The sequence below is a fragment of the Andrena cerasifolii genome, unplaced genomic scaffold (assembly GCF_050908995.1).
Source record: "Andrena cerasifolii isolate SP2316 unplaced genomic scaffold, iyAndCera1_principal scaffold1651, whole genome shotgun sequence".
Lineage (NCBI taxonomy): Eukaryota > Metazoa > Arthropoda > Insecta > Hymenoptera > Andrenidae > Andrena > Andrena cerasifolii.
Window position 1 is genome coordinate 1 of NW_027486543.1, and position 21980 is coordinate 21980.

Consider the following 21980-nt stretch of genomic DNA (forward strand, 5'->3'; position numbering starts at 1 on the left):
ATAAAGAAATAGAGAAAAATAGGTAATGAAGTAGAGAAAACAAAGTAGGTAAATAAATACAGAAAAAGAAGGTAAATAACTAGAGAAAAATTGGTAAATAAATAGTGAAAACAAAAGAGGTAAATAAATAGAGAAAAATAGGTAAATAAATAGACAAAAATAGGTAAATAAACTAGAGAAAAAATAGGTAAATAAATTAGAGAAAAAAATAGATAAATAAATAGAGAGAAAATAGGTGAATAAATAGAGAAAAATAGGTAAATAAATTAGAGAAAGAAATAGATAAATAAATTACAGGAAAAAATAGGTAAGTAAAGAGAGAAAAAATTGGTAAAGAAATTAGAGAAAAATAGGTTTATAAATGGAGAAAAATAGCTAAATAAATAGAGAAAAATATCTAAATAAATCAAGGAAAAAAAGGTAAATAAAAAAATAGGTAAATAAATTAGAGGAAAAAATAGGTAACTAAACAGAGAAAAAATAGGTAAATAAATGAGAGAAAGGAATAGGTAAATAACTAGAGAAAAATAGGTAATGAAGTAGAGAAAACAAAGTAGGTAAATAAATACAGAAAAAGGAGGTAAATAACTAGAGAAAAATAGGTAAATAAATAGAGAAAACAAAAGAGGTAAATAAATAGAGAAAAAATAGGTAAATAAATAGAGAAAAATAGTTAAATTATTTAGAGAAAAAGTAGGTGTATAAATATAGATAAATAGCTAAATAAATCAAGGAAAAAAAGGTAAATAAAAAAATAGGTAAATAAATTAGAGGAAAAAATAGGTAAATAAATGAGAGAAAGAAATAGGTAAATAACTAGAGAAAAATAGGTAAATAAATAGAGAAAAAGTAGGTAAATAAAATAGAGAAAAATAGGTAAATAAACAGAGAAAAAATAGGTAAATAAATTAGAGAAAAAAATAGATAAAGGAATAGAGAAAAATAGGTAATGAAGTAGAGAAAACAAAGTAGGTAAATAAATACAGAAAAAGGAGGTAAATAACTAGAGAAAAATAGGTAAATAAATAGAGAAAACAAAAGAGGTAAATAAATAGAGAAAAAATAGGTAAATAAATAGAGAAAAATAGTTAAATTATTTAGAGAAAAAGTAGGTGTATAAATATAGATAAATAGCTAAATAAATCAAAGAAAAAAAGGTAAATAAAAAATAGGTAAATAAATTAAAGGAAAAAATAGTTAAATAAACAGAGAAAAAATAGGTAAATAAATAGAGAAAACAAAAGAGGTAAAAAAATAGAGAAAAAAATAGGTAAATTATTTAGAGAAAAAATAGGTGTATAAATATAGATAAATAGCTAAATAAATCAAAGAAAAAAAGGTAAATAAAAAATAGGTAAATAAAATAGAGAAAAATATAGGCAAATAAATAGAGAAAAAATAGGTAAATAAATGAGAGAAAAAAATAGGTAAATAAATAGAGAAAAATAGGTAAATAAATAGAGAAAAAAGAGGTAAATAAAATAGGGAAAAATAGGTAAATAAATAGAGAAAAATAGGTAAATAAATAGAGAAAAAAGAGGTAAATAAAATAGGGAAAAATAGGTAAATAAATAGAGAAAAATAGGTGAATAAATAGAGAAAAATAGGTAAAGAAATTAGAGAAAAATAGGTGTATAAATAGAGAAAAATAGCTAAATAAATCAAGGAAAAAAAGGTAAATAAAAAAAAAGGTAAATAAATTAGAGGAAAAAATAGGTTACTAAACAGAGAAAAAATAGGTAAATAAATGAGAGAACGAAATAGGTAAATAACTAGAGAAAAATAGGTAAATAAATAGAGAAAAAGTAGGTAAATAAATAGAGAAAAAATAGGTAAATAAATAGAGAAAAAATAGTTAAATTATTTAGAGAGAAAATAGGTGTATAAATATAGATATATAGCTAAATAAATCAAAGAAAAAAAGGTAAATGAAAAATAGGTAAATAAATTAATGGAAAAAGTAGGTAAATAAACAGAGAAAAAATAGGTAAATAAATGAGAGAAAAAATAGGTAAATAAATAGAGAAGAATAGGTAAATAAATAGAGAAAAAGTAGGTAAATAAAATAGAGAAAAATAGGTTAATAAACAGAGAAAAATAGGTAAATAAATAGAGAAAAAAGAGGTAAATAAAATAGGGAAAAATAGGTAAATAAATAGAGAAAAATAGGTGAATAAATAGAGAAAAATAGGTAAAGAAATTAGAGAAAAATAGGTGTATAAATAGAGAAAAATAGCTAAATAAATCAAGGAAAAAAAGGTAAATAAAAAAAAAGGTAAATAAATTAGAGGAAAAAATAGGTTACTAAACAGAGAAAAAATAGGTAAATAAATGAGAGAACGAAATAGGTAAATAACTAGAGAAAAATAGGTAAATAAATAGAGAAAAAGTAGGTAAATAAAATAGAGAAAAATAGGTTAATAAACAGAGAAAAATAGGTAAATAAATCAGAGGAAAAAATACATAAAGAAATAGAGAAAAATAGGTAATGAAGTAGAGAAAACAAAGTAGGTAATTAAATACAGAAAAAGGAGGTAAATAACTAGAGAAAAATAGGTAAATAAATAGAGAAAACAAAAGAGGTAAATAAATAGAGAAAAATAGGTAAATAAATAGAGAAAAAATAGTTAAATTATTTAGAGAGAAAATAGGTGTATAAATATAGATAAATAGCTAAATAAATCAAAGAAAAAAGGTAAATGAAAAATAGGTAAATAAATTAATGGAAAAAGTAGGTAAATAAACAGAGAAAAAATAGGTAAATAAATGAGAGAAAAAATAGGTAAATAAATAGAGAAGAATAGGTAAATAAATAGAGAAAAAAGAGGTAAATAAATAGATAAAAAATAGGTAAATAAAATAGAGAAAAAATAGGCAAATAAATAGACCAAAATAGGTAAATAAACTAGAGAAAAAATAGGTAAATAAATTAGAGAAAAAAATAGATAAATAAATAGAGAGAAAATAGGTGAATAAATGGAGAAAAATAGGTAAATAAATTAGAGAAAAAAATAGATAAATAAATTACAGGAAAAATAGGTAAATAAACAGAGAAAAAATTGGTAAAGAAATTAGAGAAAAATAGGTTTATAAATAGAGAAAAATAGCTAAATAAATAGAGAAAAATAGCTAAATAAATCAAGGAAAAAAAGGTAAATAAAAAAATAGGTAAATAAATTAGAGGAAAAAATAGGTAAATAAATGAGAGAAAGAAATAGGTAAATAAACAGAGAAAAATAGGTAAATAAATTAGAGAAAAAAATAGATAAAGAAATAGAGAAAAATAGGTAATGAAGTAGAGAAAACAAAGTAGGTAAATAAATACAGAAAAAGGAGGTAAATAACTAGAGAAAAATAGGTAAATAAATAGAGAAAACGAGGTAAATAAATAGCGAAAAAATAGGTAAATAAATAGAGAAAAATAGTTAAATTATTTAGAGAAAAAGTAGGTGTATAAATATAGATAAATAGCTAAATAAATCAAAGAAAAAAAGGTAAATAAAAAATAGGTAAATAAATTAAAGGAAAAAATAGTTAAATAAACAGAGAAAAAATAGGTAAATAAATAGAGAAAACAAAAGAGGTAAAAAAATAGAGAAAAAAATAGGTAAATTATTTAGAGAAAAAATAGGTGTATAAATATAGATAAATAGCTAAACAAATCAAAGAAAAAAAGGTAAATAAAAAATAGGTAAATAAAATAGAGAAAAATATAGGCAAATAAATAGAGAAAAAATAGGTAAATAAATGAGAGAAAAAAATAGGTAAATAAATAGAGAAAAAAGAGGTAAATAAAATAGGGAAAAATAGGTAAATAAATAGAGAAAAATAGGTGAATAAATAGAGAAAAATAGGTAAAGAAATTAGAGAAAAATAGGTGTATAAATAGAGAAAAATAGCTAAATAAATCAAGGAAAAAAAGGTAAATAAAAAAAAAGGTAAATAAATTAGAGGAAAAAATAGGTTACTAAACAGAGAAAAAATAGGTAAATAAATGAGAGAACGAAATAGGTAAATAACTAGAGAAAAATAGGTAAATAAATAGAGAAAAAGTAGGTAAATAAAATAGAGAAAAATAGGTTAATAAACAGAGAAAAAATAGGTGAATAAATAGAGAAAAATAGGTAAATAAACTAGAGAAAAAATAGGTGTATAAATAGAGAAAATTAGCTAAATAAATGAAAGAAAAAAAGGTAAATAAAAAAATAGGTAAATAAATTAGAGGAAAAAATAGGTAACTAAACAGAGAAAAAGTAGGTAAATAAATGAGAGAAAGAAATAGGTAAATAACTAGAGAAAATATAGATAAATAAAAAGAGAAAAAGTAGGTAAATAAATAGATAAAAAATAGGTAAATAAAATAAAGAAAAAAATAGCCAAAAATAGGTAAATAAACTAGAGAAAAAATAGGTAAATAAATTAGAGAAAAAAATAGATAAATAAATAGAGAGAAAATAGGTGAATAAATAGAGAAAAATAGGTAAATAAATTAAAGAAAAAAATAGATAAATGAATTACAGGAAAAAATAGGTAAATAAACAGAGAAAAAATTGGTAAAGAAATTAGAGAAAAATACGTTCATAAATAGAGAAAAATAGCTAAATAAATAGAGAAAAATAGCTAAATAAATCAAGGAAAAAAAGGTAAATAAAAAAATAGGTAAATAAATTAGAGGAAAAAATAGGTAACTAAACAGAGAAAAATAGGTAAATAAATGAGAGAAAGAAATAGGTAAATAACTAGAGAAAAATAGGTAAATAAATAGAGAAAAAGTAGGTAAATAAATTAGAGAAAAATAGGTAAATAAACAGAGAAAAATAGCTAAATAAATTAGAGAAAAAAATAGATAAAGAAATAGAGAAAAATAGGTAATGAAGTAGAGAAAACAAAGTAGGTAAATAAATACAGAAAAAGGAGGTAAATAACTAGAGAAAAATAGGTAAATAAATAGAGAAAAATAGGTAAATAAATAGAGAAAAAAGAGGTAAATAAAATAGGGAAAAATAGGTAAATAAATAGAGAAAAATAGGTAAATAAATAGAGAAAAAGAGTTAAATAAATTACAGGAAAAAATAGGTAAATAAACAGAGAAAAAATTGGTAAAAGAAATAGAGAAAATAGCTAAATAAATGAAAGAAAAAAAGGTAAATAAAAAAATAGGTAAATAAATTAGAGGAAAAAATAGGTAAATAAACAGAAAAATAGGTAAATAAATTAGAGAAAAAAGTAGGTACATAACTAGAGAAAAAATAGGTAAGTAAATAGAGAAAAATAGGTGTATCAATAGAGAAAAATAGCTAAATAAATCAAGGAAAAAAAGGTAAATAAAAAAATAGGTAAATAAATTAGAGGAAAAAATAGGTAACTAAACAGAGGAAAAATAGGTAAATAAATGAGAGAAAGAAATATGTAAATAACTAGAGAAAAATAGGTAAATAAATAGAGAAAAAGTAGGTAAATATAATAGAGAAAAATAGGTAAATAACAGAGAAAAAATAGGTAAATAAATTAGAGAAAAAAATAGATAAAGAAATAGAGAAAAATAGGTAATGAAGTAGAGAAAACAAAGTAGGTAAATAAATACAGAAAAAGAAGGTAAATAACTAGAGAAAAATTGGTAAATAAATAGTGAAAACAAAAGAGGTAAATAAATAGAGAAAAATAGGTAAATAAATAGACAAAAATAGGTAAATAAACTAGAGAAAAAATAGGTAAATAAATTAGAGAAAAAAATAGATAAATAAATAGAGAGAAAATAGGTGAATAAATAGAGAAAAATAGGTAAATAAATTAGAGAAAAAAAATAGATAAATAAATTACAGGAAAAAATAGGTAAATAAAGAGAGAAAAATTGGTAAAGAAATTAGAGAAAAATAGGTTTATAAATAGAGAAAAATAGCTAAATAAATAGAGAAAAATAGCTAAATAAATCAAGGAAAAAAAGGTAAATAAAAAAATAGGTAAATAAATTAGAGGAAAAAATAGGTAACTAAACAGAGAAAAAATAGGTAAATAAATGAGAGAAAGAAATATGTAAATAACTAGAGAAAAATAGGTAAATAAATAGAGAAAAAGTAGGTAAATATAATAGAGAAAAATAGGTAAATAAACAGAGAAAAAATAGGTAAATAAATTAGAGAAAAAAATAGATAAAGAAATAGAGAAAAATAGGTAATGAAGTAGAGAAAACAAAGTAGGTAAATAAATACAGAAAAAGAAGGTAAATAACTAGAGAAAAATTGGTAAATAAATAGTGAAAACAAAAGAGGTAAATAAATAGAGAAAAATAGGTAAATAAATAGACAAAAATAGGTAAATAAACTAGAGAAAAAATAGGTAAATAAATTAGAGAAAAAAATAGATAAATAAAATAGAGAGAAAATAGGTGAATAAATAGAGAAAAATAGGTAAATAAATTAGAGAAAGAAATAGATAAATAAATTACTGGAAAAAATAGGTAAATAAAGAGAGAAAAAATTGGTAAAGAAATTAGAGAAAAATAGGTTTATAAATGGAGAAAAATAGCTAAATAAATCAAGGAAAAAAAGGTAAATAAAAAAAAGGTAAATAAATTAGAGGAAAAAATAGGTTACTAAACAGAGAAAAAATAGGTAAATAAATGAGAGAACGAAATAGGTAAATAACTAGAGAAAAATAGGTAAATAAATAGAGAAAAAGTAGGTAAATAAATAGAGAAAAAATAGGTAAATAAATAGAGAAAAAATAGTTAAATTATTTAGAGAGAAAATAGGTGTATAAATATAGATAAATAGCTAAATAAATCAAAGAAAAAAAGGTAAATGAAAAATAGGTAAATAAATTAATGGAAAAAGTAGGTAAATAAACAGAGAAAAAATAGGTAAATAAATGAGAGAAAAAATAGGTAAATAAATAGAGAAGAATAGGTAAATAAATAGAGAAAAAGTAGGTAAATAAAATAGAGAAAAATAGGTTAATAAACAGAGAAAAATAGGTAAATAAATAGAGAAAAAAGAGGTAAATAAAATAGGGAAAAATAGGTAAATAAATAGAGAAAAATAGGTGAATAAATAGAGAAAAATAGGTAAAGAAATTAGAGAAAAATAGGTGTATAAATAGAGAAAAATAGCTAAATAAATCAAGGAAAAAAGGTAAATAAAAAAAAAGGTAAATAAATTAGAGGAAAAAATAGGTTACTAAACAGAGAAAAAATAGGTAAATAAATAGAGAAAAATAGGTAATGAAGTAGAGAAAACAAAGTAGGTAAATAAATACAGAAAAAGAAGGTAAATAACTAGAGAAAAATTGGTAAATAAATAGTGAAAACAAAAGAGGTAAATAAATAGAGAAAAATAGGTAAATAAATAGACAAAAATAGGTAAATAAACTAGAGAAAAAATAGGTAAATAAATTAGAGAAAAAAATAGATAAATAAATAGAGAGAAAATAGGTGAATAAATAGAGAAAAATAGGTAAATAAATTAGAGAAAGAAATAGATAAATAAATTACTGGAAAAAATAGGTAAATAAAGAGAGAAAAAATTGGTAAAGAAATTAGAGAAAAATAGGTTTATAAATGGAGAAAAATAGCTAAATAAATCAAGGAAAAAAAGGTAAATAAAAAAAAGGTAAATAAATTAGAGGAAAAAATAGGTTACTAAACAGAGAAAAAATAGGTAAATAAATGAGAGAACGAAATAGGTAAATAACTAGAGAAAAATAGGTAAATAAATAGAGAAAAAGTAGGTAAATAAATAGAGAAAAAATAGGTAAATAAATAGAGAAAAAATAGTTAAATTATTTAGAGAGAAAATAGGTGTATAAATATAGATAAATAGCTAAATAAATCAAAGAAAAAAAGGTAAATGAAAAATAGGTAAATAAATTAATGGAAAAAGTAGGTAAATAAACAGAGAAAAATAGGTAAATAAATGAGAGAAAAAATAGGTAAATAAATAGAGAAGAATAGGTAAATAAATAGAGAAAAAGTAGGTAAATAAAATAGAGAAAAATAGGTTAATAAACAGAGAAAAATAGGTAAATAAATAGAGAAAAAAGAGGTAAATAAAATAGGGAAAAATAGGTAAATAAATAGAGAAAAATAGGTGAATAAATAGAGAAAAATAGGTAAAGAAATTAGAGAAAAATAGGTGTATAAATAGAGAAAAATAGCTAAATAAATCAAGGAAAAAAGGTAAATAAAAAAAAAGGTAAATAAATTAGAGGAAAAAATAGGTTACTAAACAGAGAAAAAATAGGTAAATAAATGAGAGAAAGAAATATGTAAATAACTAGAGAAAAATAGGTAAATAAATAGAGAAAAAGTAGGTAAATATAATAGAGAAAAATAGGTAAATAAACAGAGAAAAAATAGGTAAATAAATTAGAGAAAAAAATAGATAAAGAAATAGAGAAAAATAGGTAATGAAGTAGAGAAAACAAAGTAGGTAAATAAATACAGAAAAAGAAGGTAAATAACTAGAGAAAAATTGGTAAATAAATAGTGAAAACAAAAGAGGTAAATAAATAGAGAAAAATAGGTAAATAAATAGACAAAAATAGGTAAATAAACTAGAGAAAAAATAGGTAAATAAATTAGAGAAAAAAATAGATAAATAAATAGAGAGAAAATAGGTGAATAAATAGAGAAAAATAGGTAAATAAATTAGAGAAAGAAATAGATAAATAAATTACAGGAAAAAATAGGTAAATAAAGAGAGAAAAAATTGGTAAAGAAATTAGAGAAAAATAGGTTTATAAATGGAGAAAAATAGCTAAATAAATAGAGAAAAATATCTAAATAAATCAAGGAAAAAAAGGTAAATAAAAAAATAGGTAAATAAATTAGAGGAAAAAATAGGTAACTAAACAGAGAAAAAATAGGTAAATAAATGAGAGAAAGGAATAGGTAAATAACTAGAGAAAAATAGGTAAATAAATAGAGAAAAATAGGTAAATAAATAGAGAAAAAAGAGGTAAATAAAATAGGGAAAAATAGGTAAATAAATAGAGAAAAATAGGTAAATAAATAGAGAAAAAAGAGGTAAATAAATTACAGGAAAAAATAGGTAAATAAACAGAGAAAAAATTGGTAAAGAAATAGAGAAAATAGCTAAATAAATGAAAGAAAAAAAGGTAAATAAAAAAATAGGTAAATAAATTAGAGGAAAAAATAGGTAAATAAACAGAAAAATAGGTAAATAAATTAGAGAAAAAAGTAGGTAAATAACTAGAGAAAAAATAGGTAAGTAAATAGAGAAAAATAGGTGTATCAATAGAGAAAAATAGCTAAATAAATCAAGGAAAAAAAGGTAAATAAAAAAATATGTAAATAAATTAGAGGAAAAAATAGGTAACTAAACAGAGAAAAAATAGGTAAATAAATGAGAGAAAGAAATAGGTAAATAACTAGAGAAAAAATAGATAAATAAAAAGAGAAAAAGTAGGTAAATAAATAGATAAAAAATAGGTAAATAAAATAGAGAAAAAAATAGCCAAATAAATAGACAAAAATAGGTAAATAAACTAGAGAAAAAATAGGTAAATAAATTAGAGAAAAAAATAGATAAATAAATGGAGAGAAAATAGGTGAATAAATAGAGAAAAATAGGTAAATAAATTAGAGAAAAAAAATAGATAAATAAATTACAGGAAAAAATAGGTAAATAAAGAGAGAAAAAATTGGTAAAGAAATTAGAGAAAAATAGGTTTATAAATAGAGAAAAATAGCTAAATAAATAGAGAAAAATATCTAAATAAATCAAGGAAAAAAAGGTAAATAAAAAAATAGGTAAATAAATTAGAGGAAAAAATAGGTAAATAAATAGAGAAAAATAGGTAAATAAATAGAGAAAAAAGAGGTAAATAAAATAGGGAAAAATAGGTAAATAAATAGAGAAAAATAGGTAAATAAATAGAGAAAAAAGAGGTAAATAAAATAGGGAAAAATAGGTAAATAAATAGAGAAAAATAGGTGAATAAATAGAGAAAAATAGGTAAAGAAATTAGAGAAAAATAGGTGTATAAATAGAGAAAAATAGCTAAATAAATCAAGGAAAAAAAGGTAAATAAAAAAAAGGTAAATAAATTAGAGGAAAAAATAGGTTACTAAACAGAGAAAAAATAGGTAAATAAATGAGAGAACGAAATAGGTAAATAACTAGAGAAAAATAGGTAAATAAATAGAGAAAAAGTAGGTAAATAAATAGAGAAAAAATAGGTAAATAAATAGAGAAAAAATAGTTAAATTATTTAGAGAGAAAATAGGTGTATAAATATAGATAAATAGCTAAATAAATCAAAGAAAAAAGGTAAATGAAAAATAGGTAAATAAATTAATGGAAAAAGTAGGTAAATAAACAGAGAAAAAATAGGTAAATAAATGAGAGAAAAAATAGGTAAATAAATAGAGAAGAATAGGTAAATAAATAGAGAAAAAGTAGGTAAATAAAATAGAGAAAAATAGGTTAATAAACAGAGAAAAATAGGTAAATAAATAGAGAAAAAAGAGGTAAATAAAATAGGGAAAAATAGGTAAATAAATAGAGAAAAATAGGTGAATAAATAGAGAAAAATAGGTAAAGAAATTAGAGAAAAATAGGTGTATAAATAGAGAAAAATAGCTAAATAAATCAAGGAAAAAAAGGTAAATAAAAAAAAAGGTAAATAAATTAGAGGAAAAAATAGGTTACTAAACAGAGAAAAAATAGGTAAATAAATGAGAGAACGAAATAGGTAAATAACTAGAGAAAAATAGGTAAATAAATAGAGAAAAAGTAGGTAAATAAAATAGAGAAAAATAGGTTAATAAACAGAGAAAAATAGGTAAATAAATCAGAGGAAAAAATACATAAAGAAATAGAGAAAAATAGGTAATGAAGTAGAGAAAACTAAGTAGGTAATTAAATACAGAAAAAGGAGGTAAATAACTAGAGAAAAATAGGTAAATAAATAGAGAAAACAAAAGAGGTAAATAAATAGAGAAAAAATAGGTAAATAAATAGAGAAAAAATAGTTAAATTATTTAGAGAGAAAATAGGTGTATAAATATAGATAAATAGCTAAATAAATCAAAGAAAAAAGGTAAATGAAAAATAGGTAAATAAATTAATGGAAAAAGTAGGTAAATAAACAGAGAAAAAATAGGTAAATAAATGAGAGAAAAAATAGGTAAATAAATAGAGAAAAAAGAGGTAAATAAATAGATAAAAAATAGGTAAATAAAATAGAGAAAAAATAGGCAAATAAATAGACCAAAATATGTAAATAAACTAGAGAAAAAATAGGTAAATAAATTAGAGAAAAAAATAGATAAATAAATAGAGAGAAAATAGGTGAATAAATGGAGAAAAATAGGTAAATAAATTAGAGAAAAAAATAGATAAATAAATTACAGGAAAAAATAGGTAAATAAACAGAGAAAAAATTGGTAAAGAAATTAGAGAAAAATAGGTTTATAAATAGAGAAAAATAGCTAAATAAATAGAGAAAAATAGCTAAATAAATCAAGGAAAAAAAGGTAAATAAAAAAATAGGTAAATAAATTAGAGGAAAAAATAGGTAAATAAATGAGAGAAAGAAATAGGTAAATAAACAGAGAAAAAATAGGTAAATAAATTAGAGAAAAAAATAGATAAAGAAATAGAGAAAAATAGGTAATGAAGTAGAGAAAACAAAGTAGGTAAATAAATACAGAAAAAGGAGGTAAATAACTAGAGAAAAATAGGTAAATAAGTAGAGAAAACAAAAGAGGTAAATAAATAGAGAAAAAATAGGTAAATAAATAGAGAAAAATAGTTAAATTATTTAGAGAAAAAGTAGGTGTATAAATATAGATAAATAGCTAAATAAATCAAAGAAAAAAAGGTAACTAAAAAATAGGTAAATAAATGAGAGAAAAAAATAGGTAAATAAATAGAGAAAAATAGGTAAATAAATAGAGAAAAAAGAGGTAAATAAAATAGGGAAAAATAGGTAAATAAATAGAGAAAAATAGGTAAATTATTTAGAGAAAAATAGGTGTATAAATATAGATAAATAGCTAAATAAATCAAGGAAAAAAAGGTAAATAAAAAATAGGTAAATAAATTAAAGGAAAAAATAGGTAAATAAACAGAGAAAAAATAGGTAAATAAATGAGAGAAAAATAGGTAAATAAATAGAGAAAAATAGGTAAATAAATAGAGAAAAAAGAGGTAAATAAAATAGGGAAAAATAGGTAAATAAATAGAGAAAAAATAGGTTAATAAATAGAGAAAAATAGGTAAATAAACTAGAGAAAAAATAGGTGTATAAATAGAGAAAATTAGCTAAATAAATGAAAGAAAAAAAGGTAAATAAAAAAATAGGTAAATAAATTAGAGGAAAAAATAGGTAACTAAACAGAGAAAAAATAGGTAAATAAATGAGAGAAAGAAATAGGTAAATAACTAGAGAAAATATAGATAAATAAAAAGAGAAAAAGTAGGTAAATAAATAGATAAAAAATAGGTAAATAAAATAAAGAAAAAAATAGCCAAAAATAGGTAAATAAACTAGAGAAAAAATAGGTAAATAAATTAGAGAAAAAAATAGATAAATAAATAGAGAGAAAATAGGTGAATAAGTAGAGAAAAATAGGTAAATAAATTAAAGAAAAAAATAGATAAATGAATTACAGGAAAAAATAGGTAAATAAACAGAGAAAAAATTGGTAAAGAAATTAGAGAAAAATACGTTCATAAATAGAGAAAAATAGCTAAATAAATAGAGAAAAATAGCTAAATAAATCAAGGAAAAAAAGGTAAATAAAAAAATAGGTAAATAAATTAGAGGAAAAAATAGGTAACTAAACAGAGAAAAAATAGGTAAATAAATGAGAGAAAGAAATAGGTAAATAACTAGAGAAAAATAGGTAAATAAATAGAGAAAAAGTAGGTAAATAAAATAGAGAAAAATAGGTAAATAAACAGAGAAAAATAGCTAAATAAATTAGAGAAAAAAATAGATAAAGAAATAGAGAAAAATAGGTAATGAAGTAGAGAAAACAAAGTAGGTAAATAAATACAGAAAAAGGAGGTAAATAACTAGAGAAAAATAGGTAAATAAATAGAGAAAAATAGGTAAATAAATAGAGAAAAAAGAGGTAAATAAAATAGGGAAAAATAGGTAAATAAATAGAGAAAAATAGGTCAATAAATAGAGAAAAAAGAGGTAAATAAATTACAGGAAAAAATAGGTAAATAAACAGAGAAAAAATTGGTAAAGAAATAGAGAAAATAGCTAAATAAATGAAAGAAAAAAAGGTAAATAAAAAATAGGTAAATAAATTAGAGGAAAAAATAGGTAAATAAACAGAAAAATAGGTAAATAAATTAGAGAAAAAAGTAGGTACATAACTAGAGAAAAAATAGGTAAGTAAATAGAGAAAAATAGGTGTATCAATAGAGAAAAATAGCTAAATAAATCAAGGAAAAAAAGGTAAATAAAAAAATAGGTAAATAAATTAGAGGAAAAAATAGGTAACTAAACAGAGGAAAAATAGGTAAATAAATGAGAGAAAGAAATATGTAAATAACTAGAGAAAAATAGGTAAATAAATAGAGAAAAAGTAGGTAAATATAATAGAGAAAAATAGGTAAATAAACAGAGAAAAAAATAGGTAAATAAATTAGAGAAAAAAATAGATAAAGAAATAGAGAAAAATAGGTAATGAAGTAGAGAAAACAAAGTAGGTAAATAAATACAGAAAAAGAAGGTAAATAACTAGAGAAAAATTGGTAAATAAATAGTGAAAACAAAAGAGGTAAATAAATAGAGAAAAATAGGTAAATAAATAGACAAAAATAGGTAAATAAACTAGAGAAAAAATAGGTAAATAAATTAGAGAAAAAATAGATAAATAAATAGAGAGAAAATAGGTGAATAAATAGAGAAAAATAGGTAAATAAATTAGAGAAAGAAATAGATAAATAAATTACAGGAAAAAATAGGTAAATAAAGAGAGAAAAAATTGGTAAAGAAATTAGAGAAAAATAGGTTTATAAATGGAGAAAAATAGCTAAATAAATAGAGAAAAATATCTAAATAAATCAAGGGAAAAAAGGTAAATAAAAAAATAGGTAAATAAATTAGAGGAAAAAATAGGTAAATAAATAGAGAAAAATAGGTAAATAAATAGAGAAAAAAGAGGTAAATAAAATAGGGAAAAATAGGTAAATAAATAGAGAAAAATAGGTAAATAAATAGAGAAAAAAGAGGTAAATAAAATAGGGAAAAATAGGTAAATAAATAGAGAAAAATAGGTGAATAAATAGAGAAAAATAGGTAAAGAAATTAGAGAAAAATAGGTGTATAAATAGAGAAAAATAGCTAAATAAATCAAGGAAAAAAAGGTAAATAAAAAAAAGGTAAATAAATTAGAGGAAAAAATAGGTTACTAAACAGAGAAAAAATAGGTAAATAAATGAGAGAACGAAATAGGTAAATAACTAGAGAAAAATAGGTAAATAAATAGAGAAAAAGTAGGTAAATAAATAGAGAAAAAATAGGTAAATAAATAGAGAAAAAATAGTTAAATTATTTAGAGAGAAAATAGGTGTATAAATATAGATAAATAGCTAAATAAATCAAAGAAAAAAAGGTAAATGAAAAATAGGTAAATAAATTAATGGAAAAAGTAGGTAAATAAACAGAGAAAAAATAGGTAAATAAATGAGAGAAAAAATAGGTAAATAAATAGAGAAGAATAGGTAAATAAATAGAGAAAAAGTAGGTAAATAAAATAGAGAAAAATAGGTTAATAAACAGAGAAAAATAGGTAAATAAATAGAGAAAAAGAGGTAAATAAAATAGGGAAAAATAGGTAAATAAATAGAGAAAAATAGGTGAATAAATAGAGAAAAATAGGTAAAGAAATTAGAGAAAAATAGGTGTATAAATAGAGAAAAATAGCTAAATAAATCAAGGAAAAAAAGGTAAATAAAAAAAAAGGTAAATAAATTAGAGGAAAAAATAGGTTACTAAACAGAGAAAAAATAGGTAAATAAATGAGAGAACGAAATAGGTAAATAACTAGAGAAAAATAGGTAAATAAATAGAGAAAAAGTAGGTAAATAAAATAGAGAAAAATAGGTTAATAAACAGAGAAAAATAGGTAAATAAATCAGAGGAAAAAATACATAAAGAAATAGAGAAAAATAGGTAATGAAGTAGAGAAAACTAAGTAGGTAATTAAATACAGAAAAAGGAGGTAAATAACTAGAGAAAAATAGCTAAATAAATCAAAGAAAAAAGGTAAATGAAAAATAGGTAAATAAATTAATGGAAAAAAGTAGGTAAATAAACAGAGAAAAAATAGGTAAATAAATGAGAGAAAAAATAGGTAAATAAATAGAGAAGAATAGGTAAATAAATAGAGAAAAAAGAGGTAAATAAATAGATAAAAAATAGGTAAATAAAATAGAGAAAAAATAGGCAAATAAATAGACCAAAATAGGTAAATAAACAGAGAAAAAATTGGTAAAGAAATTAGAGAAAAATAGGTTTATAAATAGAGAAAAATAGCTAAATAAATAGAGAAAAATAGCTAAATAAATCAAGGAAAAAAAGGTAAATAAAAAAATAGGTAAATAAATTAGAGGAAAAAATAGGTAAATAAATGAGAGAAAGAAATAGGTAAATAAACAGAGAAAAAATAGGTAAATAAATTAGAGAAAAAAATAGATAAAGAAATAGAGAAAAATAGGTAATGAAGTAGAGAAAACAAAGTAGGTAAATAAATACAGAAAAAGGAGGTAAATAACTAGAGAAAAATAGGTAAATAAATAGAGAAAACAAAAGAGGTAAATAAATAGAGAAAAAATAGGTAAATAAATAGAGAAAAATAGTTAAATTATTTAGAGAAAAAGTAGGTGTATAAATATAGATAAATAGCTAAATAAATCAAAGAAAAAAAGGTAAATAAAAAATAGGTAAATAAATTAAAGGAAAAAATAGTTAAATAAACAGAGAAAAAATAGGTAAATAAATAGAGAAAACAAAAGAGGTAAAAAAATAGAGAAAAAAATAGGTAAATTATTTAGAGAAAAAATAGGTGTATAAATATAGATAAATAGCTAAATAAATCAAAGAAAAAAAGGTAAATAAAAAATAGGTAAATAAAATAGAGAAAAATATAGGCAAATAAATAGAGAAAAAATAGGTAAATAAATGAGAGAAAAAAATAGGTAAATAAATAGAGAAAAATAGGTAAATAAATAGAGAAAAAAGAGGTAAATAAAATAGGGAAAAAATAGGTAAATAAATAGAGAAAAATAGGTAAATTATTTAGAGAAAAATAGGTGTATAAATATAGATAAATAGCTAAATAAATCAAGGAAAAAAAGGTAAATAAAAAATAGGTAAATAAATTAAAGGAAAAAATAGGTAAATAAACAGAGAAAAAATAGGTAAATAAATAAGAGAAAAAATAGGTAAATAAATAGAGAAAAATAGGTAAATAAATAGAGAAAAAAGAGGTAAATAAAATAGGGAAAAATAGGTAAATAAATAGAGAAAAAATAGGTTAATAAATAGAGAAAAATAGGTAAATAAACTAGAGAAAAAATAGGTGTATAAATAGAGAAAATTAGCTAGATAAATGAAAGAAAAAAAGGTAAATAAAAAAATAGGTAAATAAATTAGAGGAAAAAATAGGTAACTAAACAGAGAAAAAATAGGTAAATAAATGAGAGAAAGAAATAGGTAAATAACTAGAGAAAATATAGATGAATAAAAAGAGAAAAAGTAGGTAAATAAAATAGATAAAAAATAGGTAAATAAAATAAAGAAAAATATAGCCAAAAATAGGTAAATAAACTAGAGAAAAAATAGGTAAATAAATTAGAGAAAAAAATAGATAAATAAATAGAGAGAAAATAGGTGAATAAATAGAGAAATATAGGTAAATAAATTAAAGAAAAAAATAGATAAATGAATTACAGGAAAAAATAGGTAAATAAACAGAGAAAAAATTGGTAAAGAAATTAGAGAAAAATACGTTCATAAATAGAGAAAAATAGCTAAATAAATAGAGAAAAATAGCTAAATAAATCAAGGAAAAAAAGGTAAATAAAAAAATAGGTAAATAAATTAGAGGAAAAAATAGGTAACTAAACAGAGAAAAAATAGGTAAATAAATGAGAGAAAGAAATAGGTAAATAACTAGAGAAAAATAGGTAAATAAATAGAGAAAAAGTAGGTAAATAAAATAGAGAAAAATAGGTAAATAAACAGAGAAAAATAGCTAAATAAATTAGAGAAAAAAATAGATAAAGAAATAGAGAAAAATAGGTAATGAAGTAGAGAAAACAAAGTAGGTAAATAAATACAGAAAAAGGAGGTAAATAACTAGAGAAAAATAGGTAAATAAATAGAGAAAAATAGGTAAATAAATAGAGAAAAAAGAGGTAAATAAAATAGGGAAAAATAGATAAATAAATAGAGAAAAATAGGTAAATAAATAGAGAAAAAAGAGGTAAATAAATTACAGGAAAAAATAGGTAAATAAACAGAGAAAAAATTGGTAAAGAAATAGAGAAAATAGCTAAATAAATGAAAGAAAAAAAGGTAAATAAAAAAATAGGTAAATAAATTAGAGGAAAAAATAGGTAAATAAACAGAAAAATAGGTAAATAAATTAGAGAAAAAAGTAGGTAAATAACTAGAGAAAAATAGGTAAGTAAATAGAGAAAAATAGGTGTATCAATAGAGAAAAATAGCTAAATAAATCAAGGAAAAAAAGGTAAATAAAAAAATATGTAAATAAATTAGAGGAAAAAATAGGTAACTAAACAGAGAAAAAATAGGTAAATAAATGAGAGAAAGAAATAGGTGAATAACTAGAGAAAAAATAGATAAATAAAAAGAGAAAAAGTAGGTAAATAAAATAGATAAAAAATAGGTAAATAAAATAGAGAAAAAAATAGCCAAATAAATAGACAAAAATAGGTAAATAAACTAGAGAAAAAATAGGTAAATAAATTAGAGAAAAAAATAGATAAATAAATGGAGAGAAAATAGGTGAATAAATAGAGAAAAATAGGTAAATAAATTAGAGAAAAAAAATAGATAAATAAATTACAGGAAAAAATAGGTAAATAAAGAGAGAAAAAATTGGTAAAGAAATTAGAGAAAAATAGGTTTATAAATAGAGAAAAATAGCTATATAAATAGAGAAAAATAGCTAAATAAATCAAGGAAAAAAAGGTAAATAAAAAAATAGGTAAATAAATTAGAGGAAAAAATAGGTAACTAAACAGAGAAAAAATAGGTAAATAAATGAGAGAAAGAAATATGTAAATAACTAGAGAAAAATAGGTAAATAAATAGAGAAAAAGTAGGTAAATATAATAGAGAAAAATAGGCAAATAAACAGAGAAAAAATAGGTAAATAAATTAGAGAAAAAAATAGATAAAGAAATAGAGAAAAATAGGTAATGAAGTAGAGAAAACAAAGTAGGTACATAAATACAGAAAAAGAAGGTAAATAACTAGAGAAAAATTGGTAAATAAATAGTGAAAACAAAAGAGGTAAATAAATAGAGAAAAATAGGTAAATAAATAGAGAAAAAATAGGTAAATAAATTAGAGAAAAAAATAGATAAAGAAATAGAGAAAAATAGGTAATGAAGTAGAGAAAACAAAGTAGGTAAATAAATACAGAAAAAGAAGGTAAATAACTAGAGAAAAATTGGTAAATAAATAGTGAAAACAAAAGAGGTAAATAAATAGAGAAAAATAGGTAAATAAATAGACAAAAATAGGTAAATAAACTAGAGAAAAAATAGGTAAATAAATTAGAGAAAAAATAGATAAATAAATAGAGAGAAAATAGGTGAATAAATAGAGAAAAATAGGTAAATAAATTAGAGAAAGAAATAGATAAATAAATTACAGGAAAAAATAGGTAAATAAAGAGAGAAAAAATTGGTAAAGAAATTAGAGAAAAATTGGTTTATAATTAGAGAAAAATAGCTAAATAAATAGAGAAAAATAGCTAAATAAATCAAGGAAAAAAAGGTAAATAAAAAAATAGGTAAATAAATTAGAGGAAAAAATAGGTAACTAAACAGAGAAAAAATAGGTAAATAAATGAGAGAAAGAAATATGTAAATAACTAGAGAAAAATAGGTAAATAAATAGAGAAAAAGTAGGTAAATATAATAGAGAAAATAGGTAAATAAACAGAGAAAAAATAGGTAAATAAATTAGAGAAAAAAATAGATAAAGAAATAGAGAAAAATAGGTAATGAAGTAGAGAAAACAAAGTAGGTAAATAAATACAGAAAAAGAAGGTAAATAACTAGAGAAAAATTGGTAAATAAGTAGTGAAAACAAAAGAGGTAAATAAATAGAGAAAAATAGGTAAATAAATAGACAAAAATAGGTAAATAAACTAGAGAAAAAATAGGTAAATAAATTAGAGAAAAAAATAGATAAATAAATAGAGAGAAAATAGGTGAATAAATAGAGAAAAATAGGTAAATAAATTAGAGAAAGAAATAGATAAATAAATTACAGGAAAAAATAGGTAAATAAACAGAGAAAAAATTGGTAAAGAAATTAGAGAAAAATACGTTCATAAATAGAGAAAGATAGCTAAATAAATAGAGAAAAATAGCTAAATAAATCAAGGAAAAAAGGTAAATAAAAAAATAGGTAAATAAATTAGAGGAAAAAATAGGTAACTAAACAGAGAAAAAATAGGTAAATAAATTAGAGAAAAAAATAGATAAATAAATGGAGAGAAAATAGGTGAATAAATAGAGAAAAATAGGTAAATAAATTAGAGAAAAAAAATAGATAAATAAATTACAGGAAAAAAATATAAATAAAGAGAGAAAAAATTGGTAAAGAAATTAGAGAAAAATAGGTTTATAAATAGAGAAAAATAGCTATATAAATAGAGAAAAATAGCTAAATAAATCAAGGAAAAAAAGGTAAATAAAAAAATAGGTAAATAAATTAGAGGAAAAAATAGGTAACTAAACAGAGAAAAAATAGGTAAATAAATGAGAGAAAGAAATATGTAAATAACTAGAGAAAAATAGGTAAATAAATAGAGAAAAAGTAGGTAAATATAATAGAGAAAAATAGGCAAATAAACAGAGAAAAAATAGGTAAATAAATTAGAGAAAAAAATAGATAAAGAAATAGAGAAAAATAGGTAATGAAGTAGAGAAAACAAAGTAGGTAAATAAATACAGAAAAAGAAGGTAAATAACTAGAGAAAAATTGGTAAATAAATAGTGAAAACAAAAGAGGTAAATAAATAGAGAAAAATAGGTAAATAAATAGACAAAAATAGGTAAATAAACTAGAGAAAAAATAGGTAAATAAATTAGAGAAAAAAATAGATAAATAAATAGAGAGAAAATAGGTGAATAAATAGAGAAAAATAGGTAAATAAATTAGAGAAAGAAATAGATAAATAAATTACAGGAAAAAATAGGTAAATAAAGGAGAGAAAAAATTGGTAAAGAAATTAGAGAAAAATAGGTTTATAAATGGAGAAAAATAGCTAAATAAATAGAGAAAAATATCTAAATAAATCAAGGAAAAAAAGGTAAATAAAAAAATAGGTAAATAAATTAGAGGAAAAAATAGGTAACTAAACAGAGAAAAAATAGGTAAATAAATGAGAGAAAGGAATAGGTAAATAACTAGAGAAAAATAGGTAAATAAATAGAGAAAAATAGGTAAATAAATAGAGAAAAAAGAGGTAAATAAAATAGGAAAAATAGGTAAATAAATAGAGAAAAATAGGTAAATAAATAGAGAAAAAAGAGGTAAATAAATTACAGGAAAAAATAGGTAAATAAACAGAGAAAAAATTGGTAATGAAATAGAGAAAATAGCTAAATAAATGAAAGAAAAAAAGGTAAATAAAAAAATAGGTAAATAAATTAGAGGAAAAAATAGGTAAATAAACAGAAAAATAGGTAAATAAATTAGAGAAAAAAGTAGGTAAATAACTAGAGAAAAAATAGGTAAGTAAATAGAGAAAAATAGGTGTATCAATAGAGAAAAATAGCTAAATAAATCAAGGAAAAAAAGGTAAATAAAAAATATGTAAATAAATTAGAGGAAAAAATAGGTAACTAAACAGAGAAAAAATAGGTAAATAAATGAGAGAAAGAAATAGGTAAATAACTAGAGAAAAAATAGATAAATAAAAAGAGAAAAAGTAGGTAAATAAATAGATAAAAAATAGGTAAATAAAATAGAGAAAAAATAGCCAAATAAATAGACAAAAATAGGTAAATAAACTAGAGAAAAAATAGGTAAATAAATTAGAGAAAAAAATAGATAAATAAATGGAGAGAAAATAGGTGAATAAATAGAGAAAAATAGGTAAATAAATTAGAGAAAAAAAATAGATAAATAAATTACAGGAAAAAATAGGTAAATAAAGAGAGAAAATTGGTAAAGAAATTAGAGAAAAATAGGTTTATAAATAGAGAAAAATAGCTAAATAAATAGAGAAAAATAGCTAAATAAATCAAGGAAAAAAAGGTAAATAAAAAAATAGGTAAATAAATTAGAGGAAAAAATAGGTAACTAAACAGAGAAAAAATAGGTAAATAAATGAGAGAAAGAAATATGTAAATAACTAGAGAAAAATAGAGTAAATAAATAGAGAAAAAGTAGGTAAATATAATAGAGAAAAATAGGTAAATAAACAGAGAAAAAATAGGTAAATAATTAGAGAAAAAAATAGATAAAGAAATAGAGAAAAATAGGTAATGAAGTAGAGAAAACAAAGTAGGTAAATAAATACAGAAAAAAGAAGGTAAATAACTAGAGAAAAATTGGTAAATAAGTAGTGAAACAAAAGAGGTAAATAATAGAGAAAATAGGTAAATAAATAGACAAAAATGTAGGTAAATAACTAGAGATAAAATATAGGTGAATAAATAGAGAAAAATAGTAATAAATTAGAGAAAGAAATAGATAAATAAAATTTACAGGAAAAAATAGGT

General features: G+C 20.5%; 1 long non-coding RNA gene across 50 annotated transcripts; it reads left to right on the plus strand.

The window, feature by feature from the left end:
• Positions 1-327: 327 nt before the first annotated feature.
• Positions 328-21781, plus strand: LOC143378243 (uncharacterized). Of its 50 annotated transcripts, none has more exons than XR_013087880.1 (13): positions 328-2214; positions 3086-4209; positions 5122-5960; positions 6564-7130; positions 7593-7702; positions 7949-10152; positions 10399-10803; positions 11587-12468; positions 12872-13125; positions 14104-15112; positions 15657-17695; positions 20856-21054; positions 21530-21781. It is a non-coding gene; the product is annotated as an uncharacterized LOC143378243 (long non-coding RNA). The 50 variants fall into 50 exon arrangements; XR_013087881.1 differs by having other exon boundaries at positions 21514-21573; XR_013087879.1 differs by lacking the exon at positions 21530-21781 and adding an exon at positions 21189-21227 and having other exon boundaries at positions 20856-21069.
• The last annotated feature ends 199 nt before the right edge of the window (positions 21782-21980 follow it).